Source organism: Furipterus horrens, unplaced genomic scaffold (genome assembly GCF_987537825.1).
Source record: "Furipterus horrens unplaced genomic scaffold, mFurHor1.1.pri manual_scaffold_2, whole genome shotgun sequence".
In the NCBI taxonomy this organism is placed as follows: domain Eukaryota; kingdom Metazoa; phylum Chordata; class Mammalia; order Chiroptera; family Furipteridae; genus Furipterus; species Furipterus horrens.
In genome coordinates this window covers 174,143,909-174,169,607 of record NW_028327172.1, presented here as the reverse complement: position 1 = coordinate 174,169,607, position 25,699 = coordinate 174,143,909, and the positions used below count along the sequence as shown (strand labels likewise).

Sequence of the window (25,699 nt, the reverse complement as noted above, 5' to 3'; positions counted from 1 at the left end):
TCTTGTTTTTGGTCATATACCTTCAACCATTTTCCTTCAATAAGCCATTCAAAAAATATCATTAATTTATTTTTTAACTCTTTTTATTGTTACTCAATTAGAGTTGTCTCAATTTTCCCCCATTGCTTCCCCCCACCCCTCCAACACCTCTGCTTCCACAGTCAATCACCACCCTGTTTTCTATGTCCATGGGTCCTTTATACTTTTTCCTTGACTAGACCCTTCCACTACTTTTCCCCTTTATCCCCCTTCCCTCCTCCCCTCTGGTCTCTATCAGTTTTTTGCTGGTTTCCATGTCACTGGTTCTATTTTTCTCATTTGTTTTGTTTATTGGGTTCCATGTGTAGATGAAATCATATGGTATTTGTCTCATCATCTACTGGCTTATTACACTTAGCACAATACTTTCCAGTTCTATCCATGCTAAGGGTAAGAATTCCCTTTTTCTTTCTCCTGCATAGTATTCCATTGTGTAAATGTACCAAATTTTTTTTTATCTGCTCACATACCGATGGGCATTTTGGCTGTTTCCAGCACTTGGCTACTGTAAATAACACTGCTGTGAACATTGGAGTGCATAGGTTCTTTAAAACTTGGGTTTTAGGATTCTTAGAATATAATCCCAGCGGTGGGATCACTGGGTTAAAAGGCAGTTCCATTTTTAGTTTTTTGAGGAAATTCCATACTGTTTTCCACAGTGGCTGCAGCAGTCTGCATTCCCACCAACAGCGCAGTAGGGTTCCCATTTCTCCACATCCTTGCCAGCACTTGTTGCTTGTTTATTTGTTAATGATGGTCACTCTGACAGGTGTGAGGTGGTATCCCATTGTGGTTTTAATTTGCATCTCTCTGATGGCTAGTGACGTTGAGGATCCTTTCATATGTCTCTGGGCCCTCTGTATGTCCTCCTTGGAGAAGTGTCTGTTTGGTCATTTTCCCATTTTTTAATTGAATTGTCTTTCTGGTGCTGAGTCATGTGAGTTCTTTATATATTTTGTAGATCAAACCCTTGTCTGAGGTATCATTGGCAAATATGTTTTCCCATATGGTTGGTTCCCTTTTCATTTTGCTGATGTTTTCTTCAGCTGTGCAGAAGCTTTTAATCTGATGTAGTCCCATTTGTTTACTTTTTCCTTTATTTCCCTTGCCCTAGAAGATATATCGGTGAAAATATTGCTGCACGGGATAACTGAAATTTAACTATCTATGATTTCCTCTAAGACTTTTATGGTGTCACGACTTATATTTAAGCCTTCTATCCATCTTGAGTTTATTCTGGTATATGGTGTAAATTGGTGATCTGGTTTCTTTTTTTTTTTTTTTTTTTTTTTGCATGTACCTGTCCAGATCTCCCAACACCACTTATTAAAGAGGCTATTTTACTCCATTTTATGCTCCTACTCCCTTTGTCAAATATTAATTGACCATAGAGATTTGGGTTTATTTCTGGTCTTTCTAATCTGTTCCATTGATCTATGTGTCTATTTTTATGCCAGTACCAGACATTTTTTATTACAGTGGCCTTGTAATATAGTTTGATATCAGGTATTGTGACCCCTCCTACTTTGTTCTTCTTTCTAAAGGTTGCTGAGGCTATTCAGGGTCATTTTTTGTTCCATATAAATTTTTGAAATATTTGCTCTAAATCTGTGAAATATGTTATTGGTATTTTAATAGGGATTGCATTGAATCTATAGATTGCTTTGGGTAGTATAGACATTTTAATGATGTTAATTCTTCCAATCCATGAACATGATATATGGTTCCATTTATTTGTCTTACTTAATTTCTTTCTTCAGTATTCTATAATTGTCTGAATACAGGTCTTTTACCTCCTTGGTTAAGTTTATTCCTAGGTACTTTATTTTTCTTGTTGCTATAATGAATGGAATTCTTTTCCTACTTTGTTTTCTGATATTTCATTGTTAGTTTATAAAAATGTCTTCAATTTCTGAATATTGACTTTGTATCCTGCTATTTTACCAAATTCACTTATTAGGTCAAATAGTTTTTTGGTGGAGCCTATAGGGTTTTCTACATACACTATCAAGACTTAATTTATACATACAGAATGTTTCACTCCAAAGAAGCAAAATATACATTCTTTTCAAATGCACATGGAACATTCTCAAAAATAGACCATATGGTAGGACACAAAACAATCTTCAACAAATTTAGACAAATTGAAATCATATCAAGCATTCTCTCAGATCATAATGGCTTGTAACTAGAAACCAACCTTGAGAAAAAAAACTCAAAAACATTTAAATTCATGGAGACTGAATAGCATGCTAAATAACAATGAATGTGTTAACAATGAAATCAAGGAATAAATCAAAAACTTTCTGGAAACAAATGAAAATGAACATACGACAGCCCAAAACCTATGGGACACAGTGAAGGCAGTCCTCGGAAGGAAGTTCATAGCAATACAGGCTTAACTAAAAGGATAGAAAAATTTCAAACAACCTAACCCCACATCTACAAGATCTAAAGGAACAAAAACAAAAAATCCCACAATGAATACAAGGAAGGAGAAAAAAAAACAGCAGAATTAAATGACTTAGAGGCTAAAAGAACAATTCAAAAGATCAATAAATCCAGGAGTTGGTTCTTTGAAAAGATATACAAAATTGACAAGCCATTAACCAAACTCATAGAGAAAATGAGAGGACCCAAATAAATAATATCAGAAACTAAAGAGGAGAAATTACAACTGATACTACAGAAATACAAAGGATTGTAAGAAATTACTACAAACAACAATATACCAAGTAGTTTGAAAACTGAGGTATAGTGGACAAATGTCTGGAAACATATAGTCTTCCAAAACTGAATGAAGAAAAAGCAGAAAGCCTGAATGATCTGAAAACAGCTAGCAAAACTGAACAGTAATCAAAAAACTCCCAGCAGGCAAAAGCCCTGGACCAGATGGCTTCGCAGGTGAATTTGCCAAACATTTAGGGAAGCGTTAACTCCTATCCTTCTCAAATTATTCCAAAAAAATTCAAGAAGAGGGAAGCCTCCCAAACTCTTTTTATGAGGGTAGTATTATCTTAATTCCAAAACCAGGTAAAGACATCCATAAGGAAGAAAATAACAGGCCAATATTGCTGATGAACTTAGATGCTAAAATCCTCAACAAAATATTGGCAAACCAGATCCAGCAATATATGAAAAAGATCATACACCACGATCAAGTGGGATTCATCCCAGGGATGCAAGGATGGTACAACATTCACAAATCAATTAATGTAATATACCACATAAACAAAATGAAAGACAAAAATCACATGATCCTATCAATAGATGCTGAAAAAGCATTTGATAAAGTATTGCATCCTTTCATGATAAAAAACACTCAGCAAAGTTGGAGTAGAGGGAGCATACCTCAACATAATAAAAGCCATATATGAGAAACCTAGAGCCAACATCATGCTAAGCTAAAAACTAAGAAACTATCTCCCTAAGATAAGGAACAAGACAAGGGTGTCCACTTTTACCACTAATCAACATAGTGTGGGAAGTCCCAGCCACAGTGATCAGACAATGAAAAAAATAAATAAAAGGCATCCAAATTGGAAAGGAAGAAGTAAAACTATCATTGTTGGCAGCATTAATTTCTTAAACATATAAATCATCATATCCATTAATCAAGTACAGAAAACAATCATCTATTTTTCAGAGAAAATTGCATACATTTGGCATGACTGACTTCAAATTCCCATCCTCACCATTTTGTAAATTAGTTTATATCTGATTAGATTTGTAACTTTCTCACTCTAGTCATGATGGTTCAGGTGACACATAATTTCTAAAGATGATTTGTCTTTGGGGTTTGGTTTTCATTTACTGTATCATCCTGAGTAAATTTTTTAAAATTAGGATGCTCCTCCTAATGAAGATTATGATGAAACATGTAAATATGTTACTTAATTTTATATTTGAACTACTGTATTTCTATTTGCAATGTGATTTATATACTTTCTCATTTAATCCAGTCCAACTTTATTATATCTTTTCTAGATAAGAAAATTATAGTTTAAGAAGCTTAAGTAATCTCCAAGGTCATTGTAAATTTATTCATGAATGTTAATCTTCCTTCCTGGTATTTCATACTCTTGTCTTCCACAACTCACAAATATCTGGCATTTTTTCTCTCTTCTGCTGTTCTTTCCATTCTAGGGGATTTGCAAGACTTTTCTGTTTTTTCTTCCACATGCTTTGTTGTTACCAAAGGGTCCTGTCTTTTGTCTGCTTCTCTTCTGAATCTATAGAAATATAACACAAACTGGTTTGTTAGTTAAATAAATAAGCATTGTGGATTATGTCATAAACTATATAGCACACTTTCATTGTAGGAGAAGTAAACGGGGAAGAGGAGAAAAGTAAGGAGAAAGAAAAACAAGAGGGGAAGAAGGTAGGAGATAAGAAATCCAGCATAAATATCATCATAAATACCCTTTTACATCATCAAAATGGCCATACTACCCAAAGCAATTTACAGATTCAATGCAATCCCTATTAAAATACCAATGACATATTTCACAGACCTAGAACAAATACTCCAAAAATTCATATGGAACCAAAAAAGACCCCGAATAGCAAAAGCAATCTTGAGACAGAAGAACACAGCAGGAGGAATCACAACACCAGATATCAAACAATACTACAAAGCCACTGTAATCAAAACAGTCTGGTACTGGCATAAGAACAGACATATAGATCAGTGGAACAGAATAGAGAGTCCAGAAATAAACCCAGGCCTCTATGGTCAACTAATATTTGATAAAGGAGGAAGGAACATAAAATGGAGTGAGACGAGCCTCTTTAACAAATGGTGCTGGGAGAACTGGATAGGGACCTGCAAAAAAATGAAACTAGACCACCAACTTACACCACACACGAGAATAAACTCAAGATGGATCAAAGACTTAAGTGTAAGCCGTGACACCATAAAAGTCCTAGAGGAAAACATAGGCAAGGAAATATCAGATATCTCATGTAACAATCTCTTCACGGATACACCTCCTAAAGCAAGAGAAATAAAGGAAAAAATAAATAAATGGGATTACATCAAACTAAAGAGTTTCTGCTCAGCAAAAGAAAACATCAGCAAGATGAAAAGGAAACCAACCATATGGGAAAACATATTTGCCAAGGACATCACAGACAGGGGACTGATTTCCAAAATATATAAAGAGCTGATACGACTCAACATCAAGAAAATAAACAACCCAATTAAAAAATGGGCAAAGGACCTGAACAAACACTTCTCCAAAGAGGACATACAGAAGGTTCATAGACACATGAAAAAATGCTCAACATCATTAGCCATCAGGGAGATGCAAATAAAAACCACAATGAGATACCATTTTATACTAGTCAGAATGGCCATCATCAACAAATCAACAAGCAACAAGTGCTGGCGAGGATGTGGAGAAACGGGAACCCTACTGCACTGTTGGTGGGAATGCAGACTAGTGCAGCCACTATGGAGAACAGTATGGAATTACCTCAAAAGATTAAAAATGGAACTGCCTTTTGAATCAGCGTCTCCACTACTAGGATTATACCCGAAGAATCTTGAAACACCAATTCAAAAGAACTTATGCACCTTTATGTTCATTGCAGCACTGTTTACAATAGCTAAGTGCTGGAAACAGCCTAAGTGCCCATCTGTAGATGAGTGGATCAAAAAACTGTGGTACATTTACACAATGGAATACTATGTAGCAGAAAGAAAGAAGGAACTCCTGCCATTTGCGACAACATGGATGGAACTAGAGAGAATTATGCTTAGTGAAATAAGCCAGGCAAAGAAAGAAAAATACCATATGATATCACCTAATACAGGAAACTAAAGAACAACACAAACAAAGGAACTAAATAGAACAAAGAGCAGAATAGCAGTCAATAGGGGGGAGGGGAGAGGGAGAGAAGGGGGATAAGGGAAGGGTTTAGTCAAAGAACCTGCATAAAAGACTCATGGACATGGACAACGGGGAGGGATATGATTGCGGGAGAGGAGGTGGGATGAGTGGGGGAGAGAAATTAGGGGAAAGGGGGACAACTGTAACTGAAAAACCAAAATTTAAAGAAAAAAAAAAGTTTCAGAGAAAAAATAAATAAATAAATAAATAAATAAATAAATACCCTTTTAAAGATTGCAGCTTTATGCCACCAATTCAATACCACAGTTGATATGTACCAGTCACTCTTTGTTGATTGTTCCCTTGAATGAAAGCCCCTGGCATTTTTAAACAGCCTGGTATTTGGTTATAGAGGATATGATACCTGTTTTACTTAATTATAAAATAACAGGATAGGTTCTGGTCCATCAATATTCTGAACTGACTTATTCCTGGAGGATGACATCATGAGAAACATCCAAAGGTACTCCTATGTTTAGAGTTCCGTGCACTGGATTCCTTCTGTCACATAATCCCCACACTTCCTATCATTTTGAAGCAGAAAATGATGTGTGAGATAATGACTACCCTTTTGTGTCCCTACCTGAAATATGGGTAAGATAAATTGAATGTAGGTAAATTCTGTATATTAGCATTTGTCGATTTTTATTACCTGGTAGTTTTTTTTCTTTTTCTTTTTTTTTTCTGATGTTGTTTGGTAGTGCCTTTGAATCACTAGTTCACATTTTATTCAGTAGGCTGTGAATATCATAGAGCTGTTAGAATAGTGCCTTTAATATGGTTTAAGAGAAATCACTAGAGAAATAAATTAATGGAGAAAGGAGGTACAGTAAGTAAGTTAGGGAGAGAGGAAAATAGAGGAAAGAAAGAAGAAAACCATTTAACATTTCCAAAATGTATAAAGCAGGGCTTATTTTCCAAAATTCAGACTTATTTCAAAACCTACTGTATGTACCTTGTATATTTTTTCCCATTAAAAATATACTAAAGACTGGACTTGTTTTGCATTGAGAATCAACTATGTATCTAAAAGGCATGGAAATCAATAAAAAAGGATTGGAATGATTTAATTGAATTGGACTTTATTTGCCTTAACAAAACACTTATAATGGTTTGTTTTCCATCCAGAGAATAACAATAATTTCTAATGCAGTGTAAAAGACAAACCTAATAAATATTTTCTTAAAACACCTGGTGCAAAATTATGCCTTAAATTCTATTTATAGGGTCAGGCCTATGGACACATTATACTTACGAGTCGATTATGTGGTATCTCAAAATTTATGGTCCATAAAGAATCACCTGGAGATATTGATAAAATTAGATTCCTACTGCTCCTCCTAGATTCTTATTCAAATGCCTGGAAAAAGGGCTATGAATCTGTATTACCAACAAGACCTCAGGTGATGCTGACTCTGATGGTCACATGTGCCACATATTGAGTAACAGACTAGGATACAAAACATACCTGAACCTTAAAAATAATTTTTTGTGTATTCAGTTCTGAGTACATTATATTATCCAACCAGCAGCAAAGAGGTGATATTTATAAAAACTTGTCTAGGGACTTAGTGAAAACTAATTTTTCCTCCTATCTAGTGTAATCATGTTAACACATGGCTTCTAGTGAGAACATGAACCTCTAAAGACTCAAAGGAAGTAAAATCAATAGCCAAACATATGCATCAAGTTACTATGTGAGACCTAGATTACTGAGCTTCTGTGGTCATTAGACTTCAAAAATAAAGATTGTTTTATTAGATGATACTAAATGGATTACTCCATTTTAGCAACCATTTGAATAAACTTTAAGACTGAAAATATGCTAAAGTCAATAGAATAAGGGTACATTTAAAATAAATAGCTTCAATTTTATGATGCCAGTTGTCACCAATATTAAAGAATCAGCAAAATTTTGATAAGATGGTATCATTTTGAGATTTTCCCTCTTGGACATGAATTTGTTGAAATAAGGCAGATGGTGTTCTTTGGAAAAACTTTTACCATTTCAATTCATCTCCATGCTTACTTTAGCACACTTTTCTCTTTGTCTTATTCATGCATACCTAGACAAACACTGGGATTAACAAGCGAAGACTGTACTTTTTTCTTCTGATTCTGCTTTACAATAATCTATTGTAAAGTTTAAGTTTATTCTTCGTATCTGTCCAGACAGATTTTAGGCATTAGTTTTAGTTCTATAATATGATGTCATAATTGACATAACTTAGAAAAACAAATGTAGAATTTCAGTGTATATAAATACATCAGTGCCCTACAGCACACTGTCTCTCAGGGCTTCGCAATTTCAGCTCCTCTAACTCCTGCATCTCGTCTTGGGTAAAAGGTAATATATTCATGGACAATCTAATATTATGTCTTATTCTAATTTTTTTTGCTATAATGAGTTGTAAATAATTTTAAAATGTATATAATTTATTTATAATTTCTTATAAAGAAACAACTTAAAGAAATGATGATCCTATGTCAGGATCTGAAGGTGAGGACAGGATCACAATGCCTCTGAATTGACAGCAACATTGTTATCACATGAATAATGTGCAACAAGGAGATGTGCTCCATGTTCTCTGTTGGTGAAATAACCTAGAAGTCTTTTTATTTTTTTTACTAAATATAAAATATCTATTGTATTATGATTTGTTTTACCTTTAAGTTCAAGGTTACGTTTTATAAGAAAAAGATCTCTTGAGTAGCATAAGCTCTTTTTTTGTCAATGTCTGTATTATTTCAAAAGCTTCATTCATCTTCATCAAAGTCTCTGTATTATCATCACTAATTCTGTGTCATTACTTTTTCATTATCCTTTTTATCATAAAAATAATTTCTGATTTTCTACATAATTAACATTATGACAGACTATTTTGTTTTATTAATTCATTTTAACATGTTTTCATTTCCTATGTTATTTGGTTTAAAAAGTTTTTATTCTGTGTCAAACTGTTATTATTGTGTTATTATTGTATTATTATTATTCATCTGGGTATCTGTCTATCTGTAGAAGACCAGTTTCTGTGAATTATCCTTAATCTTCTACTTCCAATTAAATTTGGGGTATGAACAACACTAAAAGCTGCATTTTTTGTTTGTATCAGGACATTAATGAATGTTTGGTAAGTAGTAGATGATTTTTAAAATGTTATCAAGAAATATATAATTTTCTCAATTTGTCCAGTGACAGATACTCAAGTTTCAACCAATGAGGCAAAATCAACCAGTAAGGAACAATGGAAATACCATCAGTCACATTTTGTGCTTCATATGGTAGAGATTTAAAGTCATTAGGTAGAAAAACATTTTCTCCTATCACTAGAATAAAAGTTGTTTCGCTTTTTTTCTATCAAAACTGATGGCCAAATGATCAAGAAGAAAAAGCTTTTAGCATTATTTACCAAATAATTTTTACAAAAAGTGTTAATTTAGAAATCTATAACTGAAAAATAAATAATCTGCTTTACTTCTTATACAACAGCAAGAGAACTAAGTTCATTTGTATAAACCGAATTACAAAAATATATCAGTGTTCTACATTAGAGTAATTTCTTTGAATAAGATAATTTGGAGGTTAAATCATTTTTACCAATTCAATCTCTCAATGTATCTACAAATATTTTCCCTAAAACTTCTTTTCAATTTCATTTTACACTATCAATTATCTTTAAATTTCTAGTAGTAGGGTTACACCAATTTCACAATTTTCAAGCCAGACACCTGAGTTATTTTCTCAATCCCTATTATAAAATAGACCTTATTACCTGTAATTCTAACTTCTGAATATTTTTTTAAAGTTGCCTTAACCTTTACCCCATATGTCATCATGTAAGATTCCTATAATTTCACAATCTAAATGGTTAGCCTGTCCTCATTTTTGTTCTTCTTACCTGGTGAACTATTTCATTTTCTACATGCTATTCCCTCTGTCATTTCTTTTCTTCATAGTTTCCCTAAACCTCTCTTTACTTTTCTGTATAATCTGACACAAGTTTTACCTTTTTCTTTACTTTAATACTTTCACCTTCTCTTGGTCTGTTTAAGACATCCACTTTGTCTGTTTTCATGGTACTTTAAAATTTCTATATCACAACAATGCTCTCTACTAGTCTCTAAGTTCTATGATGTCATGTAATGTGTTTTAATACTCTGTACTTCTAGCCTGTGGATATTAGTTTGATCACTATATGAGTTGATGGCACAGGATGACTGTGTCACTGATTTGTCACATATGTTTCACAGAACTCAGCCAAACATGAAGATACTTGCCTTGGCCTTTATCGTGGCTCTCATGGTTGCCATGATTGTAAGTATATCATAAAATTTTGAAGAATATGTTCTCAGCAATTATTTAGAGAATGCCTCTTCTTTCTTGTGCCCACGGCCATATTTACATTGCCCAAACATGGCTTTGTCAATTTTAAAGTTTTGAATGAACATTTTCCTTGAATTAATTTACATCAGCACATTAAGGACTTGGAGTAAACTTGAGTACACACGCAGTGACACTAAGCACACACAGACATGCAAGACCGAAAATGATAAAAACCTAAGAACAGAGAAAAGCATAATTGTAACAACAGACTACTGGGATATCTATATTTAAACAGATATAGCTTTTTAGGAATTTAAAACATAGCTACCTAAAAAACATTGGTCTTGAGCTAACCCAAATTTTAAATTTTAAATTTTACCATGCTAGTCATAAGGAGAGATTTTTTTTGTCACACACAAAAGAAATATGGACTTGAGTGAATTGCTATTGGAATGTAGCATATTAACTATAGCCAAAGCCTAGTCTTCGTTCATGTTAAAGATGTCACTAAATATTAAACAAGTAGCTGAGTGTATCTGTATCAATTACCTCAGTCTTTACCTCCATTTGTTTAATCATAATTGTAGCAGCTAAGTGAATTTTGACACTCAAACTAGAATTATAAATTGAAATATTCACTATTTTCTTCTTTTCCTTTTTCAAGGGAGCTGATTCTTCATCTGAAGAGGTAAGATGCTTTCATTTACTGGAAAACTTGATAATTAAACATGGATAACAATTTTAATTTGTTCTTTATTTTAACAGAAACATCATTTCCGTAGAAACAGATACTATGTAAGTATTCCCCTGATAATAGAGTATAATGAAACACATTTTCTTCCCTGAGTATTTATCCTATTGTAAAAATCAATACTTATCTCTGAAACATGTTTTTATGGTGAATGACTGAAGTATACATTAGGTTAGTTTATTATGATATACTAATAAATGACCCAAAGATTGTATATTGGTAGGATTTAGATAGAACTTACAATGCCACCCTGAAAAAGCCAATTATTTCTCAGAATGTTCATTGTCTAGTAAATAATTGCCTTGGCCTAAAGAATCATTGAAATTCTAAATCTATAAAAATGTAATACAGGCCTAAGGGAGCATAGAGGCTGCTAAAAATACACATGATGAGATAAGTTTACTCATTTTGATTCTTGTGAAGGATGATGAAGTAATTAGGTTAAGTTAAATTAATCTTGTTAAGGTAGAAAACATTTATCTAGCATTTTTAAAATAAAATATATTATCAATATCACATTATTTTCACATGCCAATCAACATGATAAGTTCTCAAAAATTCTTATCAATATGTTACATAGATGAATTTTAAAAAGGAATGAAATTTCAAGATGAAGGAGAGATAAGATATTGAAATTAACAGAATTGAATATTAAAGGAATAGGAATTTTAAGAGACAGTAAGGTGACCATAGGTCAAGAGTAAGAAGTAGTAATTCCACCAAACCTAAAATTAACAAATCCCTTCTCCCTGGAAAATTCTAGGGTGGGCAAAGTAGGAGCTCGGAGGTAACATTTTAAAAATTATTTAAAATTTGTGTGAGTGGTTGTCTATAATCAATGGATTCACCTGTGTTATTAAACAACAGAATTGCCAACAACAATATAGCTGTAAATGGTTTCCTATTTTTCTCTTCCTTTCAACTCTTCTTCTTAAAACAAAGTGAAAACCTAACTAAAAATTTGAAAAATCAAACATGGAGATGATCATGTGTTTCTACCAATTTAAAAACTCAGATTCTAGTGGAAATTATTGTAAAATATTTAAAGTCATCGTCTCTCCTCTGCCATTGTATTTTCAGGAAGGGTATCCATATCCATATCAACCATATCCATACCCATATCCACAACCATACCCATACCCATATGGAAGAAAGTAGTAAACACAGGACAGATGACAGAGGTAAGCTGCAACATGTGACATTTAAAAAATATTTTTATCTTCTAATATTTACATATTGTTCTGTTATAAATCTTTACCAGACAACATGTTTTTATTAATGTTAGAGAGTATAGGGAGTGGAAGGGAGAGACAGACAGACAGACTGACAGAGAGACAGACAGAGAGAGAGAGGGGGAGACATCAATGTGCTTCAGAGAAATTTACTACACTTATCTCTCATAAGTGTTCCAACCGGGGATCTAACCTGCAACCTAGGTATGTCCCCTGACAGGAGAGAGAACTTACAACCACTTCTGGTGTAAGGGATGACATTCCAAACAACTGAGCCACCTGGCCAAGGATCTAGTGCTTCTTTTTTTCTCCAGAAATTTCAATGGTGAGAATCAAAACAAGAATAAATGAAGTCAAACCATCACACCAAAAGCATACCAGTTAGAGTGATATAGCCAAGTGTAGCTCTCCTAAAGCACATTTATTCATCTAAAAGTTTCCAAAAGAAAACAACTGCATTGGTGTGTTTAGAGGTGGGCTTTTTAAATGGGATCTCTGGTGTTTCTTTATCCTGGTTCCGACAACTACTAGTTTTATGACCTTAAACGGTTCCTAATCTTTTCTAAACTGCTTTTTTACTCATGAACAAACAAGCATTATGATAATATGTAACCACTTGATAAAATCAGTGAGACTATTAACAGACATATTCCATCAAGGCCTGTGACAAGAGTTGTACATCATTGTGATGCCATGATGCCCTGCCACTAAATCTTTGCCTGGATAGTGTTTAAAACATGTTTCTAAAATGTGATCTCTGGAGTGGCCGCACAAAGGGCATCTGGGAACTTGTCAGAAATTTAGAGTCTGAAGCCCCACCCAGAGCTATTTAATCAGAATCTGCATTTTAATGAGGCCCCTGTTTGATTCATAACACAATAGAGCTTGAGACACTTTGCCTTGGCACTGTGATGAGCATTAAGCCTAGAGACACTGCTCTACTATAATTCCAACAAGAAGATGAGGAAATGTTACCAATTTACTTTGAAAAGTCACTTTTATCTCAAACAACATTCAGTGTATTTTACAAATTCCAGGAAAGATTAAATATGACTACCGAATAAAGCAGTTTTACAAGTCAAAGTTGAAATCCAACAGATCTCAATTATATACTTTTAAATGCACATAAATAATATTTTCAAATTGAATTCACTTAGTTGACAGGGCGAAGAGTCTGAACTTCCTCCCTAAGGCATTAGGTAAGAGGTGAATATAATTGATCAAGGAAGAATATATTTAAAATATTATTTGGGAGAGATAAACATGGATGAAATGTATATGCTGAATTTAAGGGAAGAAGCAGGAGACCTGAGATAGGCTCCTAATAGAAAGACTTAAGAGTAATAGGAGAAAAAGACTATGAAAAGGGATTAACCAATATGGTAATGGATTGAATGAAAGATGAAACCAGGGAAGGGGAAGAAAAAAAAAGAATGCAAGTTCTCAAAACTAGACTAGCACATAAAAGTGCTTAGCAAATATGTCTCTCAGAAAAGAACCAATGTCCTCTTGTTGTCTGTCTGTTTGGGTGGTGGGGGTTTGTTTTGTTTTGTTTTGTTTTGTTTTGTTTTGTTTTTCAGGGAATTTGGCTTTGTGTTTCTGTTTTGCTTGGTTTAAATTAGTGGGTATTAAAGAAAATGTTAGTTTGGAAAGTGAATAGCATTCAAATCCAAAGGCCAAGTAGTTTAACATAGAGAACTGAACCTCATGTGAAAATTGAAAAGTGAAAAAAAGACAATAGAAATTAGCTAAAATGACTGGAAAGAAACAATAGGAAATAAATGTTGTTACTTGTGGTATTATTTTAGGAAATATAGGGCCAGCTGAAATTTGTATTCATTCAGTCACCAGTTATTTCTGGACCTCATTGTGAGTATGCAGTGACATAGCACTGGATATAAATACCATTAAGCCAGAGTCTCTGCTGTAGGCAGCTTATTATCTAGTTACAAAGATGGATATCAAAGCTGGCCGTCATCAGTCAGAACATCATTTGACAAAGCAGTGATGTGATTGGATGTGCTATGAGGCTTATCACACAAGCAGGAGTCTGGCAAGTGAGGGAGGGGGATTACTGACAGACCATAAAGAAGTTGATTGGCAAACTATCACAGTAATTTAAGATGAGAGATAAGAGCTTGAACTAAGAAAGGGGTAGTAGAGGTACCAGCAATTTATTCTAAGCAGCGTCTGATTGCATAACTACTTTAGATAAATTTAGTAAAACTTTTTCACATGAAAACCATGGCATGGTTTTGAATCAAGGATCCTTTGTCATGCCAAGAAAATACTTCCACAAACACAGACAAGGAAATACTTTATTCACAGCAAAGACCATTGCCATGGGGAGAATGCTCAAATCTCAGAAATTGTTAAGCTTCTCAAAATCTGACAGGAAAAGGCCTTTTTAAGTGTACACAGAGGTATATAAAGATTAGCACTGGCTTTTAAGGGGAAGGTGGGCAAGCATGTGGAAATGACCAGTGGCAAACAGTGTTCTCCGTGGTCAACCAATTCTCAGGATAAGCTGATAAAGAGGGCATGTTCCACTTTTTAGTTCTTGTTCAAGCTTTGGAACAAGCAGAACGGAAGGGCCCAGGAGAGCCTATCATTTGGTGGATACCAAGTAACAGGTGTCAAAAAGGCAACTGTGAACACTTTGGTCAGACACAGAGAAATAGGTCTGGTTATAGTTCAAAAACAGGAAAGTGTAATGGTGTTAGCAAGATTTAGTCTGTAGTTTAATAAAAGGAATGTTTTCTCTTTTTCCACAGGCTTGGTCAGAAGTTTTCTTTCCTCTCTACTCATGATGATTCTTCGTACTCAAAAAGGATGTCCCCCATCTAGCAACATATTATCAGCCCACATACAATAAATGCATCCAAAGTGCTTTTGAAAGCATTTTATAAAACATTTTAAAAAGTAGAGCATTATGTGTACAAATAATTATATTATACATGATAATACAATCATGTATTCGATTGGAACTTAAAAAATTAACCCATAAATAATGTTTATGTGTAGAAATTCAAGCTGTCAAAGAAAAGTCATTCAAATAATGTTAGATGAACAACACATACCTGAGATCCATGATCAATGTTCTAACACAGTAGTAATGATATCCTCTTCACTATTTAATCATTTTTTATTTTGTTCTCTGTATTGAAGTATCATAAAATTAAACAAAACAATCTTTCCTGGCACAATAAATCTATCTATGAAGCATATACTGGACATAACATTGTTTTAATTTCCTCCACTGCCAAAGGAAAGTACAAAATATAATAGCAAAGAAACAACAGCAGAGTCTTGCTCTTTGTGACAGGTGTGGGGTACAACCTGACTTTACTTTTGCTTTTTCTCTAGCATTATTGACAATCCTTGAGAATTATTGGTTTGTAAATTCTTCACTGCAATCTAGGTCTCTGTTGTCACAAAGTCATCTTCTCCCTCTTTGTTTCTTCTTATAAAAACAACAGTCATATTTAATTAAGGACACACACCTTACTCCTGGATAACCAGGTCTTAATTACATCTGCAATTATCCATATTTCCAAGTGAGATCACATTCTGAGGTATGGAGAGCCATGACTTCCACATATGTTTGGGAAAGGACACAACTGAAAGTCTGGCAGCCATGTTCCTCTTGATTCTCATGAACATTTCTTGCAACTATTATATGACTACACACAATATTTTTTAGTATTTCAATATTTTTAAGAAAAGAGATACAATGTTATTTTGTCATCTTCTGGATAATGATTATGGAAGAAAGAAAGTATTGACATAGCCGGATGACTATTCAAAGGGCAATATAATCATCTAGGCAACCTCATTTTAATTGTGAAATATTCTATACTATAAGAAATTCCAATCCATTCAGTGTACACAAAATCACTAGAATACTAAACAAAACATTGTCTTTAATCATATTTATTAAGAAAGTTAATTTCCTTTTAGGAGGTGGATGAGATAAAAATCTCAGCTATACAATTGTTTTAAATATTGGGAGATAAAATCTACAAATTACAATGTACTACAATTACTATGCAATTGAAACATTCATTCTCAAAAATTCATGGACACAGGGCTTCTCTTCCTAGAAAAGCAGTCAAAACTAAAGGCCAATTTCCATCCCACATGGGTTGCACAGAACAAAGAAAGCAACACTGGAACTGAAGAAATTGAAAGGGAATAGTAGGAGAGTATGAAGGCTCTAATGCTCAGGCAAGAATCTGAGAGTTAAGAAAATTTGGTAGAATTGCTGTGGGCTGAAATCATGTTCTTTCTTGTGGTGACAAAGAAATCTTCCCAGGGGCCTATGCACAGGAGATTTTGGTGTGGCAAGATTTATTCAGGTGAAAATAAATGGCTTCCCCTGGGTATTCAATATTGCTTCTCTATGGCCAAGTAGAATTCCAATGCATAAACATCCCATAGTTGTTTTATCCACTCATCTATTGATGGATACCTAGGCTGCTTCCATATCTCAGTGATTGTAAATAACTGCAATGAACATAAGAGTGCTTATGTTCTTTTGAATTAGTGTTTTAGGTTCCTTCAGATATATTCCCAGAAGTGGGATCGCTGGGTCAAAAGGCAGATCCATTTTTAATTTTTGAGATATCTCCTACTGCTTTCCACATTGGCTGCACCAATCTGCATTCCCACTTACAGTGCAAAAAGTTTCCTCTTTCTGCACATTCTCCCTAGCACTTGCTTGTTGACTTATTGATGATAGTCATTCTGACAGGTGTGATACGGTACATCATTGTGGTTTTAATTTTCATTTCTCTGATGAGTAATGACATTTTGAACATTTTTTCATGTCTATTGGACATCATGTTTAAAGTTTGACTTGACCTTTCCTATCATTTTATTCTCATAGCTCAGTTCTTCATCTTCTTTATATTTTTATCTCCATCAATAAAATTTTCTTTTTTGCATAATATATAGCACACGCCACCTATTTATCTGTTTTATCCAGTCATTGTGTTTAACATCTTGTTTAAAAAAAAGAAAATGATCATTTTTAAATACTTTTAATTGTATCCTTTGGATATGTTTTTCCAAACCAGCAAATACAATTTTTTGGCAGGTAGTGGTCACTTTCTCTAGGCCTCTTCATTATTCTAATTTAAATATGATACCAAAGGACAGTATCGTATCGTATCGGCAGCCGTCCGTCTCGAGAGACGATGGTGTAGCTTCTTAAGAGTCTATCTGCACCACCAAGAATGGCTGTGCAGTCCGACTCGGGAGTGACACGGTATCTGTCTCCTCCCGTGTTGAATCGACATCTTGCGATGACGCTGGAGTGTCCTCTCCAGTGGAGCTGAAGCTACAGAGCCTGGGCAGGGTGATATGGAGGGTCTGCTGTTGCCCATGCAGCAGACCCCCCCTCTCTTCGCAGCTGAAGGGTCCAAGGGAAAGACGGAGTCAATACAGCTTGGCTTCAGGTGCGCCGCAGGAGTTGCCGGTGTTGACTACAACGTCAAACCGCCTTAGGGACTCCGGCTCCGGATTTTCTGTCGGGGTTTACTCCCTTAGCCTTTCCCCTGAAGAGGTATGCCGCAAGGCAGCGGAGGTTTTTTGGAGTCAGAGTTTTCCTTCTCTGAAAGGACAGTAACACTATGATTAAATCTTTTCTTGCAGCATGACATGGTAAAAAATTGTGTAGAGTGCTTACATGTTGGAAAAATACATTGTTACACTTATTTTGTCATATTTTGAATAACATAATGTTCTTAATATAAATAAATGAGAGAAACTATAAATAAAAACCAAGAAAGGTAATATGTGAATCATTATAATGTCTTGTATTTGATTATTAAAATTTTAAAACATACAACAGAAATAACTGATTGTGCCCAGAAAGAGACATGTGCCAGGATGTTTGTAAAAGTATTACATATAAAAGGAAAAGCAAACAATAAAAAACTCCAGACAACCCAAAAGTCTATAAACAGGAGAATTCATAATAATTTATCCATGCAGTGGGTTATTACTTTGCAATAAAAGTAAACCAACTATCACTACCTGTAATAGCACGGATGCCCCTCACACACATGCATGAAAGAAACCAACCACAAAAAAAAAATACATGCTGTATAGTTTTATTTATATGAAGCTCAAAGTCAGGTAAAATTAATCTGGTTTAGATGTTATGATAGTAGTTACATTTTAGATGCAATATTGACAAGGGGAGACAAAATGGAGATTTTGGGATGGAAGGTGGTTACACAAGTGAATGTATATATAATAGCTTATAAGCTGTATACTTAGGATTTGAACACTTTATGTAAATACCACAAGAGAAAAGAAACAAAATAGCTCTTAAAAATTTGGGGAGAAATATAACATTTTCATTTTCAGGTGCAATATGGTTCTGTAATATTTTATTATTATTGACATTAAAAATAACAGGTGAAATTTATTTATTATTTATCATATATTTTAATTATGTAAAGTATGAGTCTTGTATATTCCAAAATTAATAAATATCCCTCACAATACATTTTAATTTTGATGTGTCCAATTCAAATATGGTTCATTTTTACCTGCACTGGCTCTAAATTCACTTGCAAACAATTGAGCTGGGGAACCATAATAAATGATGTCATTTAACTTTTTTTTAATAAAATGGTGGGTAGAATTTAATAATTTTTTCCAATTCTATTTTTCACAGTAGATACAAACATGTCCTGCAATTTTTGATTGGTTGTTTAATAGTGTGTCACTTCTTATTTTAAATAGTTCTTCAATCTGTTTCCTTCTTTTTCTTTTTTTGAGATGTGGTCAATTTTATTTTTTCTAATTTAACAATTTATTTATTCAGCCTCACTCAAGGATAGTTTTTTACTTGATTTTAGAGAGAAGAAGGGAGAAAGAGAGAGAAATATTGATGTGAGAGAGAAACATCAATTAGCTGCCTCCCATATGCACCTTAACCAGGGATCAAACCAACAAACACTGGCATGTGCCCTGACTGGTCATTGAACCTGCAACCCTTTGGTGTATGGGATGACATCCCATCCAATTGAACCACCTAACCAGGGCTAATTTTAGTTTACTTTTATATAAATTTTTTTTATTTTTCAACTACAGTTGACATACATATCAGTTTCAGATACACAACCCAATGATAAGAAATTATATCACTTATGAAGTGGTCACCTGAAAAATCTAGTGTCTATCTGACACCATACATAGTTATTACAATATTATTGACTATATTCCCTATGCCGTAATTTACATCCCCATAACTATTCTGTAACTACCAGTTAGCAATTAATCTCTTCAGCTCTTTCATGCATCAATCACTCCCTCCCATCTGGCAACCTTCAAAATGTTCTCTATATATGAGTCTATTTCTCTTCTGCTTGTTTTACTATTTTTGATTCCACATGTAAGTGAAATCATCTGACATTTACCTTTCTCTGTTTGATTTATTTCACTTAGCACAGTACTCTCCAGGTCTACTCATGTTGTTGCAGATGCCAAACTTTATTCCTTTTATGACTCGTATATATGCACCACTTTTTCTTTAGGGAAGTTTTCTGTCATTATTTTTTTCAAATAGGTTTTTGATTTCTTGCTCTCTTTTCTCCTTCTGGCATCCCCCATAATATGAATGTTGGTATGCTTGAAGTGTCCCAGAGGTTTTTTACATTATCTTCACTTTTTTTTCTGTGTTTATTGATTTTTTTTTCTTTCTTATCTTCTAAATTGCTGATCTGATTCTCTGCTTCATCTACTTAATGTTAATTCCCTATAATGTATTCTTTATTTCAATTATTATATTTTTTTGTTTCTGACTTTTTTTATGTCTTCTATCTCCATTTTTATGTTGCCTTTTTGTTGAATTTCTCACTGAGGTCATTGAGCATCCTTATAACTAGTGTTTTGAACTCTACGTCTAGTAGATTGCTTGTCTCTATTTTGCTTAGTTATTACCTGAAGTTTTATTCTGTTTTTTCATTTGGGACATACTTCTTTGTCTCTTCATTTTGGCTTCCTTCCTGTGCTTATTTCTATGTATTAGGGTAGAGCTTCTATGACTCCTGGGCTTGGTAGAGTGACCTAATGTAGTAGGTGTCCTGTAGGGTCCAGTGGCACAGCCTCCCCAATTACCTTATCTGAACCCTCCAGGTACACCCTGTGTGTGGGCTATGTATACTCATCTGTTGTAAATAAACCTTGGTTGTTGTTGGACCCTCAATGGGAGGGATTACTCCCAAGCCAATCAGCTTCAAGTAGTGGCCACTACCACTGTGCAGGGGCTTATCCCACAGAGCAGCTCTCATTTCAATGGGGTGCTGATGCCTGCTCAGTTTGTCCCTTGAATGTGTCACTTGTGAAGATGGTTAGGTGGTGCTGGTGGAGATGGTCTAAAGTTGGCCAATGGGTGCATGGGCTCTGAAGCCTACCAGGGTATGCAGGCCAAGGTCACCTGCCACATGTGCCCTGACCAGGAGCATGAGGCATGGGTTACAGTGAAATTTTTAGATGGTTGCTACTCTGCTGGGCTTGGAGATGCCTGGGAGAGTCTAAGCTATGAACCATGCTGTTTGCCACTAGTGCCAGGCCTTAGGTCATTGCATGAGAGGTACGTGGCAAGCAGAGGCCAGATGCTTTTCTTTGAGAGATTTTAGAGTAGTCCAAAGCATGAGCCAGGATAGGCCATTTGTATGGAAAAGTCGCTGGAAACAGCTTGGGTGGGTCCATAAGTTGAGTGGGGCAGAGACTCAGGAATCACCAGGTTGAGGCAAACAGTGATAGCCAAGTTGATGTGGACTAGGATATGGCACCTGCCTGCTGACTCTGTAGGGTGGTGGTCAGAAAAAAATGACCTCCATCAGCACTTCTGTCTTGGAGAAAACTCTTCGTATAGCCCTTGCTAAACAATGCAGTTCTTCCTTGTATGTTCCTGACTTCTTTCAAGCTGCTGCAGTTCTAAGTAAGTCTGTGCATGGGCCCTTTAAGAGAAACCACCTGGGACTCCAGGAGCCCTCTGTCGCACCCAGCCACAATCCTTGCTGGTGTTCACAGTCAGAAGCAAGGGTTCTCAGACCTAAACGCTGCGCTGGAGACTCTGTGTGGGGCTAGGACCCCTTGCTCCTTGGGGAGGACTGCCACAGCCAAGATATTTCTCCTGATTTTTAACGGCAACACCATGGTTATAGGACCAGATGTTCTGCATTTCTGCCCCTCCTGACTTTCTATGACTTCTTGCTTATATTTTTAGTTATAGGACTTCTGTTCAGCCATATTTCAGGCATTTCTGAATGATAGTTGTTTGTAGCTTCATTGTAATTTTAATGTGGTTGTGGGAGGAAGTGAGCACAGCTTTTTCATACTCTGCCATCTTAACCAGAAGTACTTCAGTCTGTTTCTTAATTATCATCCCTGATGCCATTTTCTACAAGTGATCTCTTATAATTGTGCACTAACTATTCACACACCCTCTTAAACGGTCATCCGGTCTGCTATTTAGCTGCACTGTTAATCTTTCTCTGTATTGATGTCATGGTCATTAATCTAAAACACAATTCTTCCAATGTCACATGTTGGCTTGAAGTCTTTTATGCTGCCCTCAGTCCTCACAATAAGATGTAGATTCTTCAGCCTTTGTGAACCTCTACCCTCTTCTCTTGCTACTCATTCTTTGCACTCATGCTCTTTGCTCTTCTACCCTGCTCCACTCTAATTTTCATGTCTGTTCAGGCTTCCGACATCTTACATTTGCTCGCCTCCTTGTTTCTGTAACTTCTCTCTATTGTAGGACCTAGCACAACATTTACTCTGATCCTTACATGAATGTCCCTGCTTATTCACTTAGGAAATATAAACATTGTTAGTATCTCATAACATGTTGACTCTTAGTATATACCCATCACTATTTTGTTAACTTACCTTGTACAAATTTATTAGAAAGTAAAGTCCTTGAAATAAGGGAGTTTAATCTTAATTTTCTTTGTATTCCTAGTGTCGCAATGCGTTAGCACAGAGAATATTGGGTATACATTCTACAAAGTATTGAATGAGTTATTACTTTATTATATAAACTTTATCAGGACTCAAAATCAAGTTTGATTCATTACTTTCATTCGTGTTCTAGTGGTTGCCATGTCTATAAGTACATAAGAAATTTAGAGGATAAATTCTTATTAGTTACATTAATGTTATCTACATTATGTGTGCTCTAAATTGCGTTTGCATTTACCTAATGTTGTTTATTAAATTATAACTTTTATGTAAATATTTTCCTCAAATTAGCTTACAAAACTTCCTTAAGGTAACAAATACACTTTTACACACACACATTGAGATATACAATCAAAATTGAAAAAGATTACTTACTAAAGAAGTGGAGTGAGAGAATACCCTTAAATGTAAAAATGACTGGCCTGAAAGTCAGTATTTCCTGATCTGAGTCCAACTGTGTACTTAGACTAGTCACATAACTTCCTTGGACCTTGTTTCCCCTTCTGGTAAAATTAGAGGATCTTCCACCTTGGATATTCCTTGAATCTAGTTACTGGGAAAGTTATACATAATTAGTAGCAATACTCAAAATACTAACAGGTGCTCTAATCTGAGTTTAAAATTACAAACGAGTTATAAAGTTATAAAGAAATATTTTTCAAATATTTCTACTTTATTTCATGGTTTGCCACTTCATATGGCATAGAAAAAAAGAGAAAAAGGAAGGGGACCATAAAATAAAAGAAGACAAAAATAGAAAAATGTACTAATCAGCAAAGCTAATATTTGAATTAAAAAACTCTTGTTCTTATTACTTAGAAAATGTTTTATTTTAATCTATGTTCACTTTTAGTTTTATATTATGTCTTTAAATAGAAATGAGTAGTTTAGTATACAAATTACCAGTGATCTGCATCAATTCTCAGTTTAATCATAATAATGGCACAGGATGAGTTTAAATTTTACTCTCAACCATATTATAAAATTAAGATATCTTTTTTCTACTTTTCTCTTCCTGTAAAGCTAATAATTCATATAGAAAAGTGAGACATATTTATTTACATGAACTATTCATAATCTATTTTTCAAATATTTCTACTTTATTTCAATATAATATTATTATAGTGGAACCTATTAGCTTATAAGCTTCTTCTGAGGAAAATAGAATATATAATCTTGCATTGCTTAAAGATATTTTTCTCTTAGCAATTATTTTATCTTCAGAATAAGAAAATGCCTAACTTCCAAACTGGGAGTTCACTTATCCTCATTTATCTACTATTTTCATCTGGAAAATAAATGGGTTAATCTGAAGAAACTCTGAGCTTATTTTATCATAAAATATGGCATATGCATAATTTAGGATGCTAATGATATTTGTGATTATATGTTTCTAGCATGTATTTTAGATGATAATTATTTAAATTGTCATAAATAAGGCAGCATAATGCAAGAAGATATTTTTAAATTTTATTTTCTGTAACTTTTTTCCAATGGCATGTGACTTAGATATCTCATAACACTTTAGTATGAAAGAGCAATATATCAGAACTTCAAAAATCTCTTCTTACTCGTCGTCGTCGTCGTCGTCGTCGTCGGCAGCCGTCCGTCTCGAGAGACGATGGTGTAGCTTCTTACGAGTCTATCTGCACCGCCGAGAATGGCTGTGCAGTCCGACTCGGGAGTGACACGGTATCTGTCCCCTCCCGTGTTGAATCGACATCTTGCGATGAAGCTACAGAGCCTGGGCAGGGTGATATGGAGGGTCTGCTGTTGCCCATGCAGCAGACCCCCCCTCTCTTCGCAGCTGAAGGGTCCAAGGGAAAGACGGAGTCAATACAGCTTGGCTTCAGGTGCGCCGCAGGAGTTGCCGGTGTTGACTACAACGTCAAACCGCCTTAGGGACTCCGGCTCCGGATTTTCTGTCGGGGTTTACTCCCTTAGCCTTTCTCCTGAAGAGGTATGCCGCAAGGCAGCGGAGGTTTTTTGGAGTCAGAGTTTTCCTTCTCTGATGTGCCCTGACTGGAAGATCGAACCAGCGACACTTAGCTCGCAGGCCGACGCTCAATCCACTGAGCCAAACCAGCCAAAATAAATCCATGAATAATAACTACACTATAAAAAATATGCCATTTTTTTTCAGAAATAGTACAATTAAAGCATCAGAGGCAACTTCTGTAGTTATCAGAAAAATGCAATTTAAAAGCAACATGAGAGACTACTATAAACATTCTAGAATGGCCAAAGTAAAAATGACTACAAAATTCAGTGTGAATTAGGAAGTAAGCAACAGGAAATCTCATCTATTGTCAGTGGGAGTGTCAAATCATCCCAAATGTTTTCCTAGAAAACTGTTTGGCAGTTTATGAAAGTATTAAACGTGCCTCTATCATATGACCCAACAATTCCACCTGTCTTATCCAAGAAAAATAAAAGTATATATTTTTTAAAATCCTTGTACAAATATACAGCAAGTTAATTTATTATAATCCCAAACTGGAACAGCCAAGTTGTCCTTCAATAGAAGATGGATTTTTAAGAAATGTATAGATTATTAATTACTCAACCATAATTGCAACAATTCAGATAGACCTCAAACAGTTTTCCATGCTGTATAATCACATACAAATGACATTCTAAAACAAGAAAATCTAATTATTGATCAAGATGGGTGATTGTTACCAAAAGAGGTGAACAATGGGAAAGGGCAGGAAAAAACTTGCTGGGGTAAATAAAATATTACATACCTTGACCTTGGTAACTGATTGGCCTATACACTTAAAATATGTGTATTTCCCCATGCATGAATCATTCCTTAATTTTTTAAAAGCCCTTAATGAAAATAAAAATTATTAACAATACAACTGAAACTTTGTTCATCCTACTCAACTTCATTCCCAACCATATCTCCTTAGAGGTAATCACAATTCTGAAATTTGTATGTGTGCCTCCCAAGTGTTACATTATACTTGTACTACACATGCATATAGCTATTACAATAGACAATAGCTTGTTAGCTTAAAAGTATTTTTTTCTGTGTATTAAAGTAACGTTATGGTTTTAAAATTAGAAGTAACTGTGGGGAGATCCAAGATGGCGGAGGAGTAAGTGGAAGCTACACTAAACTCCTCCCAGGACCAGTCTGGATTTACAACTTAATTTTGGAGAAATCATCTGGAATAACCAACGGAACACTAGCTGGAAAGAAGTCTTATAACCACGGAGAGACAGAAAAGGCCGCTACATCACAACTTGACCGGGCATAAGCCTATGACCGCATTACCTGAGTGATTGTCTGTACGCATAAGCCTCACTTAATCCTCTCTGCAGCACTGCCTCCTGAGACTCAACAGTTTGGCTGAACTAAATGGCTGGGTTGGTGAAGAATGGGGTGGTCTGTGGGCTTCACTTTAAAACTGGTTTCTCTTTTTTATCCTAATGGCTTGGACAGAAAGGGCCCAGAGGTCTGAGA

At 34.9% G+C, this 25,699-nt stretch overlaps 1 protein-coding gene and 1 long non-coding RNA gene across 3 annotated transcripts in view; one reads left to right on the top strand and one right to left on the bottom strand.

The window, feature by feature from the left end:
* Nucleotides 1-25,699, bottom strand: part of LOC150020030 (beta-casein-like) — a 110,585-nt gene that overhangs the window by 14,106 nt on the left and 70,780 nt on the right. The gene's annotated exons all lie outside the window — the stretch shown is intronic.
* LOC150020031 (uncharacterized) lies at nt 8,230-10,945 on the top strand. The gene is made up of 3 exons (XR_016509316.1): nt 8,230-8,280; nt 10,185-10,248; nt 10,922-10,945. It is a non-coding gene; the product is annotated as an uncharacterized LOC150020031 (long non-coding RNA).